Source organism: Bos indicus, chromosome 14 (genome assembly GCF_029378745.1).
Source record: "Bos indicus isolate NIAB-ARS_2022 breed Sahiwal x Tharparkar chromosome 14, NIAB-ARS_B.indTharparkar_mat_pri_1.0, whole genome shotgun sequence".
NCBI lineage: Eukaryota > Metazoa > Chordata > Mammalia > Artiodactyla > Bovidae > Bos > Bos indicus.
In genome coordinates this window covers 32,546,992-32,569,562 of record NC_091773.1, presented here as the reverse complement: position 1 = coordinate 32,569,562, position 22,571 = coordinate 32,546,992, and the positions used below count along the sequence as shown (strand labels likewise).

Genomic DNA, 22,571 nt, shown 5'->3' with positions numbered 1-22,571 from the left:
AAAGGGGGAAAATCCACAGAAAATCACATCAAAAGATACTGATCTCTTGTATAAATGAAAATCACCAGATAGGTTCAACCTGTGCCCACATATGGGCAAAGAATACATGCTAAATAAGTAGGTAGGAGAATGGTGATTTGCACCTTCATCCCACCCGCCTTGAGTAACCATAAGCATTAGCTCTGACTTCTCTGAAACAGGTTTTACCTAAAGTTATATGAAGAGAAATCCTCAATAATGAGATAAACCTGGATTTGCTTGGATAAATTTGTCTCTTGGCTTATCAAAAACAGAGCACCTAAAGTTATAGTTTGCTGTCCCATAATCAAAGACAGTGCCTGATTTATAGCCTGTAACAATACTTGATGTAGTATTGAATTGAGTGTTATTTCATGAGAGATCTAAAACACACAGTTGAACAACTAAAAATATGTGTGACCTAATAGACAAAAGGAAATATATTAAATATCTTAATTTAAAAATAAAATAATTATTATGCACTTTTGAAAAAGAATTCTTTGTAGGAAGGATTCTTTTTAAGTTTATAACTATTAGGCTACATCTCAATTAACACTGAAGCAAATACTTATAGGATTTAACAATCATCAGAACTTAAAAATAGAGAGGAAGGGTATTTAATATTTCCTCCTCGATGAGAGAAAACGATGATTAAGAGACAAATATTCATAAGATCTCTTGCAAGACTCATAGGAGTGTTGTTTTACCTACAAATGACTAGCAGAAATGATACAGCAAATTCTTCTTCAGTGTTCTAAAGAAGAAAAGATGAAAATAAACATGATTAAGTACTATCATGTTTAGATGTTAAAAGCCTAACTTTTGGCTTCTATACTTACACACTGTTGCTGCTGCTGCTGCTGCTGCTGCTGTTAAGTCGCTTCAGTCGTGTCCGACTCTGTGCGACCCCAAGAGACAGCAGCCAACCAGGCTCCGCCATCCCTGGGATACTCGAGGCAAGAACACTGGAGCGGCTTATACACTAGACCCTATAAAAAATGGTGATTTTGTTTAATTGGGCTTCCCTGGTAGCTCAGATGGTAAAGAATTCATCCACAATGCGGGAGACCCAGGTTCGATCCCTGGGTTGGGAAGATGCCCTGGAGGAGGGCTTGGCAACTCACTCCAGTGTTCTCGCCAGGAGAACCCCATGGACAGAGGAGTCTGGTGGGCTATAGCCCATGGGGTTGCAAAGAGTCAGATACGACTGAGCAACTAAGCACACAAACACAAGGTCTTTAGTGCACAACATCTGACACGTAGCACATCACCCAATGTTATTGATGGCTATCATTATCATTTTATTCATTACTTAACATCTTAATGCTCAAACTACAGCACAATTGCACTCATCTCACATGCTAGTAAAGTAATGCTCAAAATTCTCCAAGCCAGGCTTCAGCTATATGTGAACCGTGAACTTCCTGATGTTCAAGCTGGTTTTAGAAAAGGCAGAGGAACCAGAGATCAAATTGCCAACATCTGCTGGATCATGGAAAAAGCAAGAGAGTTCCAGAAAAACAGCTATTTCTGCTTTATTGACTATGCCAAAGCCTGTGACTGTGTGGATCACAATAAACTGTGGAAAATTCTGAAAGAGATGGGGATACCAGACCACCTGATCTGCCTCTTTAGAAATCTGTATGCAGGTCAGGAAGCAACAGCTAGAACTGGACATGGAACAATAGACTGGTTCCAAATAGGAAAAGGAGTTCGTCAAGGCTGTATATTGTCACCCTGTTTATTTAACCTATATGCAGAGTACATCATGAGAAACGCTGGACTGGAAGAAGCACAAGCTGGAATCAAGATTGCCGGGAGAAATATCAATAACCTCAGATATGCAGATGACACCACCCTTCTGGCAGAAAGTGAAGAGGAACTAAAAAGCCTCTTGATGAAAGTGAAAGAGGAGAGTGAAAAAGTTGGCTTAAATATTCAGAAAACGAAGATCATGGCATCTGGTCCCATCACTTCATGGGAAATAGATGGGGAAACAGTGGAAACAGTGTCAGACTTTATTTTTCTGGGCTCCAAAATCACTGCAGATGGTGACTGCAGCCATGAAATTAAAAGACGCTTACTCCTTGGAAGGAAAGTTATGACCAACCTAGATAGCATATTGAAAAGCAGAGACATTACTTTGCCAACAAAGGTCTGTCTAGTCAAGGCTATGGTTTTTCCTGTGGTCATGTATGGATGTGAGAGTTGGACTGTGAAGAAGGCTGAGCGCCGAAGAATTGATGCTTTTGAACTGTGGTGTTGGAGAAGACTCTTGAGAGTCCCTTGGACTGCAAGGAGATCCAACCAGTCCATTCTGAAGGAGAGCAGCCCTGGGATTTCTTTTGGAAGGAATGATGCTAAAGCTGAAACTCCAGTACTCTGGCCATCTCATGCGAAGAGTTGACTCACTGGAAAAGACTCTAATGCTGGGAGGGATTGGGGGCAGGAGGAGAAGGGGATGACAGAGGATGAGATGGCTGGATGGCATCACTGACTTGATGGACGTGAGTCTGAGTGAACTCCGGGAGTTGGTGATGGACAGGGAGGCATAGCGTGCTGCGATTCATGGGGTCGCAAAGAGTCGGACATGACTGAGCGACTGATCTGATCTGAACATTTTAAAATTTTTAAATAAAAATTGTACATATTTAAGGTAAATACTATGGTGATCTCATATAAATATACACAGTGAAATGACCAGAGTCAAGCTAATTAATATATAATATATTTAATAACCTCACCTAGTTAACGTTTTTTGTGTATGTAAAATCTCCTGGACTCCACTCTAAGCATAATTTCAGGGTTCAATACAGTATTATTAAGTATAGACAACATGCCTGCACATAAGCTCTCTAGATGCATTCATCTTCCATAACCACAAATTTGTACCCTCTGACCAACGTCGTCCTATTTTCCCTTCCTCCCTATTCTTTTCTGCTTCTATGAGTTCAACATCTTCATTTTTTCCCCCCAGATTCCACATAGAAGTGAGACCACATAGTATCCTTCTGTGGCTTATTTCAGTGAGCACAACGGCCTCCAGGTTTATCCCACTCTGTCCTGGCTGTGAGGTTTCTGCTAAGACATCTGCTGACAGCCTCATGGAAGGTTTGTTCTCTATTACTGTACGTGAGCAATTTTTTTTTTTCTTTTCAGTTTTAAAAATTCTGCCTTTGATTGTACACAACTTTATTATAATGTGTCTTGGAGAAGAACTTTCAGGGTTGAAACTCTTTGGAGACCTATAAACTCAGGAACTTGGATGTCCAAATTTCCACCCAGATTTAGGAATTTCTTAGATATTATTTCTTTAAAAAGGCGTCTGTCCCTTTCTCCCTCTCTTCTCTTTCTGGGACTCCAGTAGTGAGTCGGTTGTTTCTCTTGATGGTATCCCATAATTGACATAAGCTTTTTTTAGTTTTTATTTTTCTTTTTGTTCCTCTGACTGGATAATTTAAAACACTCTGTCTTCAAGTTCACTGATTTTTTTTTTTTTTTTTGCTTTTGCTTGGTTGAATCTGTTGAAGTTCTCTATTAAATTTGGCAGTTCAATCAACATATTCCTTAACTCAAGAATTTCTGTTTAAGTTTTTTAAATGGTTTCTATTGCTTTGCTGGACATCTAATTTTCTTCATTCACTGTTTTCCTAATTTGGTTGACCATGCTTTCTTACAGTTCACTATACTTCTCTGAGGATCATTCTAAGTTCTTTGTCAGGACGTTTACAGATGTCCATTTCTTTAGAGTCAGTTATTGAAGCTTTTTTTTTCTTTTTTCCCTTTGGTGATGACATGTTTCCTAGATTATTCATGATCCTTGTGGTCTTGCGTTGGCATCTGTGCATTTGAAGTAAGAGGCAACTCTTCCTATCTTCACTGACTGGCTTCAGCTGGGAAAACTTTTCACTAGTCAGTCCACACAGAAATTCTGCAAGGGCCATCGAAGGGAATCTTCAGCATGCAGGTCTGGTGCCTGGGTCAGCAAGTAGACCACAGGGACCAGCCTGGTACCTGGGTCTGCAGGAGCCCACCTGAAGCTCTCACTATTTCTGAATTCTGCTAATGAAAATACATTAAGAAACTGAAGATCCCCCAGGACTCTTTCTTTTTTTTTTTGTAATTTCATTCCTCAGATGAACAGATTACAGGTTAAGTTTTAAAGAACTCTTTGAAACGAAACATGATCTACGTCATGTTACCTCTGTAAGCCTTGCAGCTAGAATACTGCCTTAGCCAAAGCAGCTGCTCAATAAGTATTTGTTAAGTGAATCACTAAGTACATACTTAAGGAAAAGTGAGAATTAGCATGGATAAACAAGAAATCATCTCATCCACTACTGAGTCCTTTCTCCAAAGAACTATAAATTCGAGCAAGTGCATTCCAATTAAAAAGTAAATATGCCCTCATTGATTCCATGTATCTTTTAGACATTGTCCAATAATATCCTTCCTCTTCCAGTCAAAATTTTCTGCCAAGAAGCCTAACCTGGTAATCCTTCCAAACCTCTGAACAACTCCCCTCAGCTGACTCCATCCACCTCACTACTCACCCCATTCTCCCTAGTAATGCCAGTGAATTTATTTGTACTGACCAAAGTTGATGGTTTAATATAATTAAATAAATTAGAGAAATCAAATGGGTAGAAGTATCCTTAATTTATTAATGGCAATACAATTTTATTGAATTTTGTTAAGAAGTTACTTTAAAATCTTCCCTCCCTGTCAACATAGCTCCATGAGACTGGTTTTCTTCTATGAGATGCCTTGTACTCATGCCCAATTGCTCAGTCATGTCCAACTCTCTGTGACCCCACAAACTGTAGCCTGCCAGGCTCCTCGGTCCATGGGATTGTTCCGGCAACCAGTGGGTTACCATTTTCTCTACCAGAGGATCCTTCCAACCTAAGGATCAAACGCACATCGAATGCATTGGTAGGTGGATTCTTTACCACTGAGCTACCAGGGAAGCCCATTGGAAGGGTTTTGAGTTATTAAAACAAGCATAGAAAGATTTTAAAGATGGATTTTCCCCTGTAAGCTATGCTATCACCCCAACCTAGATTAGTTACCAAACAAGAAATTAGTTACCAAACAAGAAATTAGTTACCATTAGTTACCATTCATCTCACACATCAAAGACTTTAAATATTGGTATATGCAGTGTTTGTTCAATTCTTTAGATGTTGAATATGATAAATCACTACTTCACTCATAACTTTAATTTTGATTGCAGAATAACAAAAATGACCCTTATTAACTGCCCCCAAATCTGGTGGCATTCAAGGTGTAGCAGAGCAGAGCTGCATGTGACGCCTTCCATTTAGCTTTTAATCACAAACTAGATAAAAAGCTACCACTTCTAATACTGTCTTTGGAGGCACCTGGAAGCCTCCTTCTACTTTGTTCGTAGCACAGTAGGGCAATCATCGTTTCTGTCTTGGGACTAAATTCAGGCCTGGACACAAAACTGGGGCTGTGCATCCTTCTAGATAGTTTTCCACCATTGTCTCTATCTTTAACAGTTTTTCTGGTGTGAAATCAAAGACAGTATCTAAGTTATTCTCAGAAGTATCTCTGTGCACAAATAGTGAAAGTGAAAGTTGCTCAGTCATGTCCGACTCTTTGCCACCCCGTGGACTATACAGTCATGGAATTCTCCAGGCCAGAATACAGGAGTGGGTAGCCTTTCCCTTCTCCAGGGGATCTTCCCAATCCAAGGATCTAACCCAGGTCTCCCGAATTGCAGGAGGATTCTTTACCAGCTGAGCCACAAGGGAAGCCCAAGAATACTGGAGATAAAGCCTGCCCAATTCCATCCTGCAGAACTATTTTATGAAGATTGCCTCTGTCTTCCCCACAAGGCAGTGAGGTCACCTGCTCCAACACCGAGTCCCTTGGGAAGCCCTTGATTATAACTGTATTCTTCAAGTAAGTTGTTCTGTAGGAAACTCACAAAACCCATCTTCCATGAAATAAACCTGCAGATACGATGCCTTGTGAGGAGCTATTCCTTGAAAGTGAAGTGAAAGTGAGAATCACGCAGTTGTGTCTGACTCGTTGCAACCTCATGGACTTGCAGTCCATGGAATTCTCCAGGTCAGAATATAGGAGTGGGTAGCCATTCCCTCCGAGAAGGCAATGGCAACCCACTCCAGTACTCTTGCCTGGCAAATCCCATGGACAGAGGAGCCTGGTAGGCTGCAGTCCATGGGGTTGCTAAGAGTCAGACACGACTGAGAGATTTCACTTTCACTTTTCACTTTCATGCATTGGAGAAGGAAATGGCAACCCACTCCAGTGTTCTTGCCTGGAGAATCCCAGGGACAGGGGAGCCTGGTGGGCTGCCGTCTATGGGGTCGCACAGAGTCGGACACGACTGAAGTGACTTAGCAGCAGCAGCAGCAGCAGCCATTCCCTTCTCCAGGGGATCTTCCCAACCCAGGGATTGAACCCAGGTCTCCGACATTGCAGGCAGATTCTTTACCAGCTGAGTCACAGGGGAAGCCAAGGAATACTGGAGTGGGTAGCCTATCCCTTCTCCAGCGGATCTTCCCGAACCAGGAATCAAACCGGAGTCTCCAGTATTGCAGGTGGATTCTTCATCAACTGAGCTATCAGGGAAGCCCCAGCTACTCCTTACACTAGGCAAATCCTGCTGCTGCTGCTACTGCTGCTAAGTCGCTTCAGTCGTGTCCGACTCTGTGCAACCCCATAGACGGCAGCCCACCAGGCTCCCCCGTCCCTGGGATTCTCCAGGCAAGAACACTGGAGTGGGTTGCCATTTCCTTCTCCAATGCATGAAAGTGAAAAGTGAAAGTGAAGTCGCTCAGTCATGTCCAACTCTTAGCAACCCCATGGACTGCAGCCTACCAGGCTCCTCCATTCAAGGGATTTTCCAGGCAAGAGTACTGCAGTGGGTTGCCATTGCTTTCTCTGCAAATCCTGAGGATGATGTAAATCTCCTCTCAACCTCATACTCAAGTCAGCTTATGAAGCATTGCTAGCTCCACTGGATGAAAAGGAGATCAAGGCTCAGAGATACTGAGAACTTGCCCCAAGTCATACAGACAATCAGTGCAAGAGTGGGGACTGGAATCCAAGTTTGACCAACTTTCCCTCCTCCAGTATATTACTACAGCAGGCAACTCCAGATCATTCACCTTCTGGTTTTTCTCATTATATCTTATTTCTACTTAGACTGTAGAAAGTCTAAGTTCAGTTCAGTCGCTCAATCATGTCCAACACTTTGTGACCCCATGGACCACAGCACGCCAGGCCTCCCTGTCCATCACCAACTCCTGGAGTTTACCCAAACTCATGTCCATTGAGTTGGTGATGCCATCCAACCGTCTCATCCTCTTTCATCCCCTTCTCCTCCTGCCCTCAATCTTTCCCAGCATCAGGGTCTTTTCAAATGAGTCAGTTCTTCACATCAGGTGGCCAAAGTATTGGAGTTTCAGCTTCAACATCAGTCCTTCCAATGAACACTCAGGACTGATCTCCTTAAGGATGGACTGGTTGGATCTCCTTGCAGTCCAAGGGACCCTCAAGAGTCTTCTCCAACACCACAGTTCAAAAGCATCAATTCTTTGGTGCTCAGCTTTCTTCACAGTCCAACTCTTACATCCATACATGACCACTGGAAAAACCATAGCCTTGACTAGACGGACCTCTGTTGGCAAAGTAATGTCTCTGTTTTTTAATATGCTGTCTAGGTTGGCCATAACTTTCCTTCCAAGGAATAAGTGTCTTTTAATTTCATGGATGCAGTCACCATCTGCAGTGATTTTGGAGCCCCCCCCCAAAAAAAAACAATCTCTCACTGTTTCCCCTTTTATTTGCCATGAAGTGATGGGACTGGATGCCATGATCTTAGTTTTCTGAATATTGAGCTTTAAGCCAACTTTTTCACTCTCCTCTTTCCCTTTCATCAAGAAGCTCTTTAATTCTTCTTCACTTTCTGCCAGAAGGGTGGTGTCATCTGCATATCTGAGATTATTGATATTTGTCCCAGCAATCTTGATTCCAGCTTGTGCTTCCTCCAGCCCAGCATTTCTCATGATGTACTCTGCATATAAGTTAAATAAGCAGGGTGACAATATACAGCCTTGATGGACTCCTTTTCCTATTTGGAACCAGTCTGTTGTTCCATGTCCAGTTCTAACTGTTGCTTCCTGACCTGCATACAGGTTTCTCAAGAGGCAGGTCAGGTGGTCTGGTATTCCTCTCTCTTTCTGAAAAAAAATTTTCCCATGAATTAAATGTCACTTGGTCTATTAAGCATATTACTATCTTTTCTTATTTAGCTCATAAGAAATGCAATGAGCATCATATTAGATCTATTAAAGATGCTTCTCCTTCAGACTAGGAAGATATTTGTTCATCTATGAGCTCTCATTGTGTTTTCTGAGTATATTTGGTGTATATCAGATTTCACTGATTTCTCAAGTATCAAGATGAAGTTCAAAGTTTATATCAACAGAAGCACCTCTAAGAAACTTTTAATTTATTACATAAATGCTATGAATGGAACAGAAATATAGGTTTTAAATTCTGCATAATGAACACGTCTTAATATAACAGACTTGAAAGAAGTTCAGTTTTGTTCTTTAAATATTTTGCATTTAATTCTAGTATCATCATTATATAATTAAATTATATCTAAAATTAAATTATTATATCAATGTTATATTATTATATCTAATATGATAGTATATATTAGACAATTATTATATAATATATCTAATATAATATAAAATTATATATCTAATAATTCAATACTTTATTTTGGAATTTGATGCAAAGATAATGACATAATGCATGCTGATGATTTAAAATGTACGCAGATGAATTCCCCTTTCTTGACAATGTGTATGAGGTGCATTCATTATGAAGACAAAAACATGTTAGTGAGTTTAATTCACAGTCAGAAATCATCCAGAGATCATTTCTTTCATATACAAGTAACAATAAGACTCCAACTATTTCAGCTCCTTTTGCCTTTGTCTTCTGCTCTGGTCTTTGTCATAGCTTCTTTTCTGCTTCTACACTTATGAAGCTACCCCTTTTCAGAGAAAACAAAACAAATCCAAATGCTTCCTTGCCCTTTGAAATTCCCAATTTTTCAAGAAGATTTTCCATATTTGTGTTGTCCTTAACTCTTTCATTGTTAGTGATTAAAGTTGCATTAAAGCACATCCCCAAGCCAAACACATTAATACTGGGATCATTTCCTACTTCAGAGAAGCAGTGGAGTGCTTAAGTGTGTGCTGTAGAGCTGGAAATACCTAGCTTGAGTCCTGGCTGCAACATTGCCAGGTACCTGCATTTGAGCAATTCACTGGCCCTCTCTGGATGTGAGGTGCTACCACCTGGGAAATTTCATGCATTATTTTGGCTTTTACTATGCATGACCTCTCAGAGAAGGCAGTGGCACTCCACTCCAGTACTCTTGCCTGGAAAATCCCATGGATGGAGGAGCCTGGTGGGCTGCCGTCTATGGGGTCGCTACAAGTCGGACACGACTGAGCGACTTCACTTTCACTTTTCACTATCATGCATTGGAGGAGGAAATGGCAACCCATTCCAGAATTCTTGCCTGGAGAATCCCAGGGACTGGAGAGCCCGGTGGGCTGCTGTCTATGGGGTCGCACAGAGTCGGACATGACTGAAGCGACTTAGCAGCAGGAGCAGCAGCATGCACGACCTCTATGCTTTCTTTTGTATCAGAGAACAATGCAGGCACCCAATCCAGCATGTCTCTGTCTCCCTCTCAACAAATCATGTTTCTGGTGGAAAAGATTTTTTTCCCTCCATTTCTCAAATATTTCTAAAATCTATACCTTCCTATCCATCTCCATTTTTATCATCTATGTAGAGTTCTTATTTCCACTTGTCTGAACTATTTTAATAGATTCTTAATCAGTCTTTCCACCTCTAGTCTCATTCTCACCCCTACTTTGTCCTCACTAGTACCCCCAGGCTGCTCAGTTATGTTCTGTATCATGGTTTGGTTGCCCCAAATTTTGGACATTGATAGATACATAAGCATTCATTAATTGTCCATTAATAAGTACCTTATCAGCAATGGGTAAACCAAAGAGAGAAAGACAAGATGAAAAGCAGAAACAGATATGCATAAAAAGAATTTAAAATTTGATGTAAAAATGTCAAAACAGAAGCTTATAATGGGAAAATAAGGGAAAAGACTAACCTCAGGAAGGTGAGAAGACCTCTCAGGAAGGACAGATTTTGAAATATTCCAAGGGATTCCCAGGTGGCACTAGCGGTAAAGAACCCACCTGCCAATGCAGGACAGTAAGAGATGTGGGTTCAGTCTCTGGTTCGGGAAGATCCCCTGGAGGAGGGCATGGCAACCTACTCCAGTATTCTTGCCTGGAGAATCTCATAGACAAAGGAGCTTGGTGGGCTACAATCCATGGGGTCGCAAAGAGTCGGACACAACTGAAGCGACTTAGCATGCAAGAAAGATGGGAAGAAATTGGCCAAAGCAACTGAAATTAGAGTCCTTCTGACTGAAGTTACCAGAAGCCAAGCAAAGACGTATTTGATTTTCTTCCTGAATGACTGGGAAAACTTCACACACTTGAATCTATATAAGATGGAACATTGTCCTCAGTTGAATTTGGGTGGTCTGTGTAACTAGACAGCCAATTTACAAACAGAATACCCTGACTCTTCACATAAATTATGACTTTCAATACATCCATATTAATTTTTCCGAGTTACAATTATGTCTTTTCAATCAAAAGCTCTGGGTCTGAGCTAAATTTCCTCACTGGTGAAGGGATAAGGTGATTTTCTTATCCCCTCTTTTGAAAGAAGGGATATGATTCTTTTGAAATAATCATTTAGAATGATTCACTCCCCTTCCATGGTCCATCCACCAAAGAAAAGAACTCTGAAATGTCAGCAAAAAGGAACTGAACAAAAGCAATAGGAAAAAAATTCACTGAGAGAGCTTGACGAGGCTGCTTTGAATGTATTTTTTAAAGACTGATTGTCCTTGTGCTCTGGTAGAAAAGTCAGCAGAGTTAAAAATAAGAATCAATCTTGCTTCCACAAGCAGGGACAGTTTTTCCTCACAAAGTATATTTCCCTAACTGATTCTTCAGGGTGTGTTTATTTTTTCTTGGACACTTGCAGCTCTTTTTTATTCCAAAGGAAATTCTGAACACAAGGTACTTTGATCTTCCCTTTGCTTTGGTGAAAACAATAGCTTCTCTTAGCTTGCAGAGAGATAATTTTCTTCAAATGTTGCTTTTTGAAGATGATTTTATCTGCTGCTATTTGTCAGCCAGAACATCTATTCATCCTGGATAAACTATTTAAAGAAGGACTTATCACAAAAATGTGAAAACTCATAGTCAAATCATTCTAATCCCCTTTGTTACCCTCACCTAAAAATTGAATTAAAATTCCTTTCAAGTAATAATAAAATAAATATTAGACATAATTACAACTTCCCAAGGGTAAATGAATTAGTCTTAATTCACATAGAGATATAGGCCAGATAATTAAATGAGATTATATGCATAAATATATTGGCGGCTCTATCATATTTTCAGAAAGTAACAGTGGCAAAGTTTAATAGAATTATAGCGTTTTTCAAATAAAGAAGAGGGATGTTGCTCTCAAAAGCACCACTATAATTTCAACTTTGTCTGATCTTGTCTCATGTGAAATTTATGAACCTTGGCTACACTGATAAATTTTCTTTAGAGAAGTCTCCAACAGAGTCAGCATCTGTACCCTTCAAATGGCCCAGAATTTTCTGAATATAAAATGAAGTAGACTGGATCCTGGAATAAACTCAATAAAATGATAATACCCCACCCAAAGACCAATACATTGCAATTAACTGGATTTCCAATTCAAGTATTTTTACAGTACTGTGCATGCGTGCTAAGTTGTTTCAGGTGTGTCTGACTCTCTGTGATCCCATGGACTGCAGCCCACCAGGCTCCTCTGTCCATGGGATTCTCCTGGCAAGAATACTGGAGTGGGTTGCCATGTCCTCCTCCAGGGGACTATCTCTTATACCTCCTGCATTGGCAGGCAGGTTCTTTACCACTAGCTCCACCTGGAAAGCCCTTTTACAGTACTTGTTATGTACCAAGCACAGCGGTGAACTAACGTGGTTGCCCTCATGTATACATCAGCACGTAAATAACCTACAGTTAAAACAAAATAAAAGAAAACACAGACTCTCAAAGAGTTTCAAAGAAGACACCAAGCAATTCCAGCTGAGGCTATCCCTGAAAGCTTCCTGCAGGAAGACAAATCTGAGATGGGATGGGTCCTAATCACAGTAATTCCCCTACATGTGAACATGCTCCATTCCAAGAGCTCATTTGTAAGTTCAATTTGTTGACGTGTTCAACAAAGTTAGCCTAGATACCCAATAAACATAATCGGCTATATTATACTGTACTGTAATAGGTTTATAATATGTTTTACACAAATAATACATAAAAAACAAAAACAAAAAATAAAAAAAACATTTTTAATCTTCAGTACAGTACCTTGAAAAGTATGGTAGTACCAACTACAATAGTGCTGTTTTACACTTGTTCCAGACAGCTTGGGCTTGCAACAAGGTACTGTATGTACTACAGTAGCACTGCACAGTAAGTGCACAGAAGCAAAACCACTTGCAGAGGACGCACTCACGTGACAGTGTACGCCAGACACACGGACCAACTTACGTGACTGGGCATGCAAACCCGCATTCACATCTTTGAAAGTTCACAACCTGAAGGCTCCTATGTAGGGGATTTACTGTCCATGCTTTCAGCACATGGAAATAGGGCTGGAGTGTGTCCTGAGTGAAGCTGGGTTGAAAGCAGTGAGGAACAGTTGATGGTACAGGAGGTAAAGGAGGGCATATTGATTCTGTTCATCCATTTCTTTCATGCCTTTCTTCCCCCTGAATTCCAGCCTCCAGATACTTTATTATTTCTCCTCAACCCTTCAGGACTTTTACTTATTCTTTTTTCTCTGTTAATCCTTAAGGAAATCAATCCTGGATATTCATTAGAAGGACAGTTGCTGAAGCTGAAGCTCCAATACTTTGGCCACCTGATGTAAGGAGCTGACTCATTAGAAAAGACCCTGATGCTGGGAAAGATTGAAGGCAAGAGGAAAAGTGGCAAACAGAGGATGAGATGGTTAGATGGCCTCACTGACTCAATGGACATGGGTCTGAGCAAATTCCTGGAGATGGTGAAGGACAGGGAAGCCAGGTGTGCTGCAGTCCATGGGGTCACAAAGTGTCAGACATGACTGAGCTACTCAACATCAACACCAGTTCTCTATGTTGGAAAATACTCCCTTCCCCACAACTTTACCTCCCATCCCCTCCCCCTTAAACACTGTAAACCCAGCTTCTCTTCCAGAGAAAAAGTCACTTACTGAATTCATTCCTGTCCCTGATACTTGGTGGGGGTGAAGCGTGTGTCAAACACAAGTATCCTGCAGTTCCTTTAGTTTCATACACTGAAAGAATATGACACCTAGAGTATAACTTTAATTTTGTAAACATAGATCCTTTACCTATGTCAGATATAGGAAAGAAACTTAGTACACTTTTAAGCATTATAAACAAATTCAAATTCTTTGTAGATTTAGTTGTTTTCTCCTGCTACTGAAGAATCACTTCTCATATAAAACAAAATATACAGCTCTGAAATCTCCATAACCTATTGAAAATAGAAATAAACTGGATATACACATTTAGTTTATAGCTAGTCTTAGCAAAACAGAAATGTGGATGTATCTCAAGGTATAAAAAATGGATTTCAGCTGAAGATTGAATGGAAAGCAAATATAAAACTGCTATAGAAGAGTTCACTATGCATCTGGAATGTTTCCAGTTAATTAAAACAGAATAACTCTAAAATCTGCAGCTTTATAAAGTGAAGCAATTGAAGGACAAAGGCATTATCTGTATTTTAATTGATATTCTCTCTCTTGCTTGCTCTCAGATTTTATGAAGTTCATACTCTTGTTGATTTAAGATAGCTTGCACAGCTTCTCATCAACAGAACCAAAATTTTCCATTTCAAACTGGGGTATACCATTTACTGTCTAAACAAGGAATGGGAAATAGTGTGTTATGAGTCAAAGACTCTGTGGGAAGAAAAAGATGGGGACAGAAGACAAGTGCCTGTAACTGAGCAGGACCTTACGTCATCCTCCTGGGACAAATACCTACCCCCACACCCTCCACCTTCCTCTTGCTTGTAAAAAAAGGCCCCCAAGGCCTCCCCTGAGTTCCAAAGAATAAATTTAATCAGAGAAGTGAGAAAATGCAGAAAAAAGGCAGTCAGGAAAGGCAAAATATTACTTTAGCCATTAAATAAAGTCAAGGGTCTTTAGTTCCTTCTTGAGGACTATAGATAATTTGTTGTTATTCAGTTACTAAGCCGTGCCTGACTCTTTGTGACCCCATGGACTGCAGCATGCCAGGCTCCTCTGTCCTCCACTATCTCCTGGAGTTTGCTCAATTCATGTCATAGATAATACCTCAAGCCATATCCCTGAGCTGTTTTGTAGATACTGACATGCTTACCAGCTGGAAGAAGTAAACTGCAGACTGACCACAAATACATAATCCCAGACAGGCTGGAACCAGAAGGTTGATGACATCGGCTTTCGATCTCACCAACCAATCAGAAGACTGTACACAAACTGATCACACATCCTGCAACCCACCTCCCTCATTCTACCTTTAAAAACCTGTCCCTGAAAGCCATCGGAGAGTCTGGGCCTTTTGAGCATTACCTGCCTGGACTCCTTGTTTGATGCTCTGCAACAAATGCTGAACTGTCCTTCGCTACAACCCGGTGTCAGTGGACGGACTTTATTGTGCTTTAGGCGAGGGGACCCAAGTCTGGATTGGTAATGAGCCGATGACTGCAGATGGGGTCAAAGCCTGAAGTCCTGCTATTCTTTATTTTCTCATGCTATTTGATAGCCGTAATGATGTGAAATGGTAGTAAGGCTATGCCATTCTTCATATCTGTCTCATGCCAGGAGAACATACTCATTTTTTTTCCCTTCAAGGTAGAGAGAAATGATCCATTTTATAGAGATGCTATCATGGGAACAGCCAAACACATGCATCCTTCTAGCCAGGCATTTCTCAGTTGAAAAAACTGTTCAAAATATATGACTCTGAGATTAATATTTGTGTAGCATTTCTTGCTAACCTAAACAAAATATCTATCATCCTTATACTTGTTATATAAAATATATTTTTGTTTTTTAAAAAATTCTCTTTAAAGAAAGTGTCATTCTATATCCAAAAAAGGACATACTTTAAGAGAATATATGCTTTCAATAATTTCCTTGTCTGCTTTCTATAAAGATGATGAATTTACATTGAGATACCCCAAATTATAAGCCCTAAAATATTCAGTACAAAGTTGTTACTTCACCACACTAATAAATGACCTTAGAAACTAATATACAACTTGTTTCCTTTTGATTTTTCTCTTTTGCTTTAACGCTGACTTTATACTGAAAATGGTATTTGAAAAAAGCTAATCTAGACCCCTCAACCTGAAAGGAGCACTTTATAGAAGAATACTGTTCACACTCACATTTATCTCATTAGTCACCATGCAGTGCTGGTTTCTGCCAATAAACAGGATACATTAAAATGAAAGGGTTTGGCAATGATAAATTACATTTATGTAAGGTGGGGAAAAATGAGGCTAATGGGAATGATGGCTTATGGCCAGAGTAAATACAAAGGGGAGTCTGAGTTAGAAAAGAGAATAAAACAGTGAAGGTAAGGAATGAATTTCTCGCTGGAATTTCGTGGTTAGAATTTCTGAGTTAGACACTTTACATGCTGTACTTCTTAAGAATCGGAAGGAAATCAATCAAGAACATCATCTGACTTGGCACCAGAGGGTATATTTTAGAAGCAGCTGTTAGAAATTTCCGCTGGCTCAATCCTGTTCACCCGGAGAAACAACTAACCCAGGGTGTGTGCAGGCACCCAGTGCCAGGGCTCTGATGCATGAGGCAGACTCCTGAGGTACAGGGCCTCATCTGTATTCCCCTGGAGACTGGAGGAGAAACAATCAGAACAGCCAGCTGGCCACCGCATGCTTCACTACTGCTTCCAGCAAACTTCAACCATTTGAATTCTATTTGCAAGAGATGCATGAGCTATAACTGGACAGCAGGAATTCAATAAAACATTTGCAATGGTCTCCTTCCTTACAATAACATCCAAACTCCTACAATAGCCTACAGCCCTTACATAACCAGGCCTCTGCACAGCTCTCTCAACACAAATGATCCTTCTCAACTTGTCAGCGTTGCCCTGGCCACCTTTATCTTCCTCAGACAAGATAAGCTATTGCCATGACCTGTTTGCATCAATTTGCCGCTTTGGGAATGATCTTCCCCCATATTCTGGCAAGACCATCTCCTTGTGATTCAGGTTCCTTTCAAATCTTCTGTGTGCTTAGTCACGTCCGACTCTGTGACTCCATGGACTGCAGCCTGCCAGGTCCTTCTGACCATGGATTTCCCAGGCAAGAATACTGGAGTGGGTTGTCATTTCCTTCCCCAGAGAATATTCCCAACCCAGGGACTGAATCTGAGTCTTCGGCATTGGCAGGTGGATTCTTTACCAGTGCGCCACCTGGGAAGCCCTTCTTTCAGATAACACCTAATATTTAAGTTCTTCCTAACTAATCTGCTCTTTTAGTATAGCAACTAGTTTCAGATTTTCTTCATTGCACTTTTCACTATCTGCAATACATTGTTTATGGATTAGCTTATTTGTTCATTTTCCATCTTGGCCATTCTCACAAGAATGGAAACCTCATGAACATTCAATGAATAAATGATACAGAATCAAAGCAATTGGAGGCACTTGATAATATCTGATACCAAAACTTCGTAACAGAAAATTTATTTGTTGTGTAAACCATTTACTCCTCTCACTGAGATGGCCTAATATAGTAAAAAAAAAAAAAAAAAAAATTATAGACTTTAAAGAGAAAAAAGTCTTTCAGTCCTGTTTTCACCACTTATTATCTGGGTTAACTTGTGCAACTTCCCTTTAAAATAGAGATGATAATATGGAACTCACTGGCTTATTAAATAATCTACATAACTCACCTAGCATTGTGACTGACTTCTAATGTGTTCTTAAAAATTGGTAGGTATTATGGCTACAATATCTTTTCTTTTAAGTAGCAAATTTCCACCTGTTCTTTGTTGTTCTGGAGAAATCTCTATAACTGATGTGAAATCCTTTGTTTGTGCTTGTCCAGCATCCTTACCCTGTGCTTTCTGTGACAGCCCACTGGTCTTCTGTGCTGCTCAGCCCACCCAGGAACAGGCACGACTCAGGTCTTGTCAATGAGACCAGGTACCTTGCTAGAAATCTTAGTTGGCAGGAGAGTACAGTGGGGATACCTTCTCTTCTTCTCTAAATGCAACACTGGTCTGTGGTGACCACTTCTACCCAAAAGTGAAACAACTTTGCCTGAAAATGAAGCCCACAGAGAGGACAAGAATACCAAAAAGAGAGAGAAATAAAGAGTATCTTGAAGCCCATATACCTGGATCCAGCTGTACCTGAAACACCCATAGTCACTGGATATACTGGTTATATAAGCCATATTATTTTGTTTATGCCTGTTTAAGTTTTGTTTCTGAAACCTGTAATCTAAAGAATTTTAGAATCTAAAGCTTTCCAATAAAGCTTTCCAAGAAGATAATCTAAAGCTTTCCAATAAGATAATAGTTTACCAATTTACCTACTTACGCTTGTTTGTGATAAAGCTTTTTCTGATATCTAATTAGTAAATTAACATTTGGAATGAAACAGTTTTCAGTGAAAGTGTTAAAAAGGCTCTAGAGCTATGAGGAACCGCTGCTAAAGTCGTTTCAGTTGTGTCTGACTCTATGCAACCCCATAGACGGCGGCCCACCAGGCTCCCCCGTCCCTGGGATTCTCCAGGCAAGAACACTGGAGTGGGTTGCCATTTCCTTCTCCAGTGCATGAAAGGGAAAAGTGAAAGTGAAGTCGCTCAGTCGTGTCCGACTCTTCTCGACCCCATGGTCTGCAGCCTACTAGGCTCCTCCATCCATGGGATTTTCCAGGCAAGAGTACTGCAGTGGGGTGCCACTGCCTTCTCCATGAGGAACTAGTGACCCCTGAAGGTTTTTTTAACGTGGACAATAACAGCCTTTAACGAAATGGTCAAGGTCAGCCTCTGGGTCTGAAAACCAAGAACAGATTGTTCAAGAGCAACATCTGAGTATTTGAGGTTACAAGTAACAGGAAAAATTAAGGAAGAAATTAACACCCTTACTCAAGAAATCAGCAGGGAAAAAATGGCATTATTAGGAGTAAAGAGGAAGGTAATTGTCTTCCTGTGCAAAAGAAATTTAATATTCAACAAGAAGGATATATAGCAGGTAACTGGTGACAAATGGAAACCCACTCCAATGTTCTTACCTGGAGAATCCCAGGGACAGGGGAGCCTGGTGGGCTGCTGTCTATGGGGTCACACAGGGTCGGGCACGACTGAAGCGACTTAGCAACAGCAGCAGCAACTGGTGACAAGGGCATGTGATTTGTACCAAGTCTGTAGTCAAGGCTATGGTTTTTCCTGTGGTCATGTATGGATGTGAGAGTTGGACTGTGAAGAAGGCTGAGCGCCGAAGAATTGATGCTTTTGAACTGTGGTGCTGAAGAAGACTCCAACACCCTTGGACTGCAAGGAGATCCAACCAGTCCATTCTGAAGGAGATCAACCCTGGGATTTCTTTGGAGGAAATGATGCTGAAGCTGAAACTCCAGTACTTTGGCCACCTCATGCGAAGAGTTGACTCATTGGAAAAGACTCTGATGCTGGGAGGGATTGGGGGCAAGAGGAGAAGGGGATGACAGAGGATGAGATGGCTGGATGGCATCACTGACTCCATGGACTTGAGTCTGAGTGAACTCCGGGAGTTGGTGATGGACAGGGAGGCCTGATGTGTTGCAATTCATGGGGTCACAAAGAGTCGGACACAACTGAGTGACTGAACTGAACTGAACTGAACTGTACTTTTAATGCTCTCTTCAGGAAGAGATACATTAAAACATTTTCTTATGTTAAGAGGACAGCATGCAATTAATACATATGCTGTTTTTCTTAACAAAGAATCTTGAACATCTTGTCATGTATCTATTCTTGTTATTGTTCGGCAGCAGCTGAACATATATATATACATATATATATACATACATATAACATATATATACATATATATATCAAATATATACTCATGTATATGAGTGTATATTTGTATTTTTTAAAAAAGACCCATAGGTGTATAAAGGCTATGCCCCATCCCCACTTTTCTCTGCCAATTACGGCTAAATAATGGACGTGAGTCTGAGTGAACTCTGGGAGTTGGTGATGGACAGGGAGGCCTGGCATGCTGCGATTCATGGGGTCACAAAGAGTCAGACACGACTGAGCAACTGAACTGAACTGAAACATATATTTACGAGAGCTTTCTATACAAGATACTTTGATAAATGCAATGGGAAATAGCAAGATAAACTTACCCTGCATCTCAAAGAGCTTATAATAGAATAAAGAAGATAAAGAACCTATACACATAACTGTATCATCAGGGATAATAACTGAATTCTGTAACAGCCATAAAGTAAAATGGAAGAGGGAAAGGATGAGCTGTCACTCATTTAGCCTTGGGCAGTGGCTCTGAAATTTGAGTGTGATTTGATGAGAATCACCTGGAAGGCTTGTTCCAACACAGAGTGTGGGGTCCACCCAAGAGATGCTTTTAACAAGCTTGCAGATGACACGGATGCTGCTGGTCTGGAGGTCATACTTTGACAACTTCCCGATCTATGAAATTGGTTTTCAATTCTAGTAACACATTGGACTTCCCTGGTGGCTCAGATGGTAAAAGCATCTGCCTACACAATGCGGGAGACCTTGGTTCGATCCCTGGGTCAGGAAGATCCCCTAGAGAAGGAAATGGCAACCCACTCCAGTAGTCTTGCCTGGAAAATCCCATGGACGGAGAAGCCTGATAGGCTACAGTCCATGGGGTCACAAAGAGTCGGACACGACTGAGCGACTTCACTTTTACTTTTCTAGTAACACATCAGAGTCTAAGGGACTTTTAAGGGCGTCTGAGGTGGTGCTAGTGGTAAAGAAGCCGCCTGCCAATGCAGGAAACATAAGAGACGTGGGTTCGATCCATGGGTCATGAAGATCCCCTGGAGGAGGGCATGGCAACCCACTCCAGTATTCTCGCCAGGAGAACCCCATGGACAGAGGAGCCTGGTGGACTATATTCCATAGGGTTGCAAAGAATAGGACACGACTGAAGCGACTTAGCATGTAAGGGACTTCTGAAAAACTGAATGCCCAGGGCTTCATCCTAGCCCAAGAATAAATGAAAAATATCTTACAAAGGAGACTATCCTAGAGCTGGACATTGAATCATATGAGTAGTAGCTTTATAGACAGGGGAGACAGGAAGCAGAAGCTAAGTGATGTGTGAAAACTCAGGGGAGAAGGAAAGTAAAGGGGGTGGTTAGAAATGAGGAAAGCACAGCCTGGCTGGCACATAGGCAGAGAAAGCAAGGAAGTCTTGGGCCAAGTCATGAAAGATGTTGGCTGGCTGGGAAGGGAGTTTGTGACTCTTTTTGGTGGGGGCAGAGCAATAAGAAATCAACAAATGCTTTGAGTAGAAGAGTGACATGGTCAGACATGTGGGTTAAAATTATTATCTGGGAGCAAAATTCTGAGCAGATTAGAACAACACTGCTCCTTGGAGATCAGAAATGAGTGAGGATGCTAAAGCAATGGTCTAGTGGGATGCTGGTCTGGTAGTCATACTTTGACAACTTCCCAATCTATAGAATTGGTTTTCAATTCTACCAACATATTAGAATCCTCCTAAGGGACTTCTAAGGCTTCTGAGGTGGTGCTAGTAGTAAAGAATCCACCTGCCAACGCAGGAGACATAAGAGATGTGGGTTCAATCCCTGGGTCAGGAAGTTCCAGTTTGCTCAAACTGGACTCGGGGGATGTATTGTCAGGGCCCACAGCTTCCACAGAATTGCTTTAATTTTGTATTCTTATTTGAAAGATAACCTATATTTTATCAGATATGAAAGCAAAAATTATCTTTTGTGCTAATGGTACTCAAATGAGAGGTCTTCACAAGATGTGACTTAGCTTCTTAAGTCAGTATTGCTTAGTCAGTGAGGGTGAAAGTCACTTAGTCATGTCTGACTCTTGTGACCCTGTGGACTATACAGTCCATGGAATTCTCTAGGCCAGTATTCTGCGGTGGGTAGCCTTTCCCTTCTCCAGGGGATCTTCCCAACCCAGGGATCAAACCCAGGTCTCCCGCATTGCAGGTGGATTCTTTACCAGCTGAGCCACAAGGGAAGCCCAAGAATACTCGAGTGGGTAGCCTATCCCTTTGTCCAGCAGATCTTTCTGACCCAGGAATCTAGACACAGTATTTGAGCTTCCCTGATGGCTGAGATGGTAAAGAATCACCAGCAATTCAGGAGATGTGGGTTCAATCCCTGGGTTGGGAAAGATTCCCTGGAAAAGGGCATGGCAACCTCCTATTCTTATATCCAGTATTTCTGCTTGGAGAATCCCACGGACAGAGGAGCCAGGCAGGCTACGGTCCATGCAGTCGCAAAACGTCAGACACAACTAAGCACACATACACAGTATTTAAGAACTCAAGAAGAACTATTTTTTTCCCTGTGAAAGTCTATTTAGATGTCTTTGAGAAATAACGATCTAGACAAGGTAATAAAATTAGAGCAGTCTAAGAGAATCATCAGGATCTTCAACTAGATTTTAGGAGGAAAAGAAAATGAAAAATGAAAAAATACTGGGGGCTTTGAGGCTAAAGATGATAAAATGATGGTAGAGAGTAAAGAACATGGAAAAGGGACAGGTTTGTGTGAGGCAGGGTTAGCGTGAGGATGCAGTCACAGTGAAACAAAGCCAACCCACTGGTGGTAACCACAAGAACCAACCCCTTCCTGCACCAGGAATTTTAGGAATTAATTTATCTTCATGATTTGGCCATATTACGGAATAAAAAACAAACAAAAAAAGAAAAACAACAGTATTTTTGATTTACTAAGGCCTAAAGCAGAACAAAGTTTTTTTTCTTTTAAAAATAAAAGTCATAATCTGTCAATAATTTTAAAAGATGACCTATTACAAGAGTAATTTATAAAAGGGAAATACAAAGGCTAATAATTAATTGAAGATTAAAGCTTCTGAATTATAACACATTTCCCTTTCACTTATTGTGGTTAATTTTTCCCTGCCATTGATAATGATATCAGTAAGATGATTTTTAGAGGAAAAACAATAAAATGCAATGCTACTTGAAAGTATTTGAAAGTAGATACTTTTTCCAATATCAAGCAGTACCTGTTTTATTTTATCTTCTGTGTTAAACATATTCACCTATTGGTATAAGTTACT

At 40.7% G+C, this 22,571-nt stretch overlaps 1 protein-coding gene across 2 annotated transcripts in view; it reads right to left on the bottom strand.

The window, feature by feature from the left end:
* PREX2 (phosphatidylinositol-3,4,5-trisphosphate dependent Rac exchange factor 2) overlaps positions 1 to 22,571 on the bottom strand; it is a 302,189-nt gene that overhangs the window by 47,774 nt on the left and 231,844 nt on the right. The gene's annotated exons all lie outside the window — the stretch shown is intronic.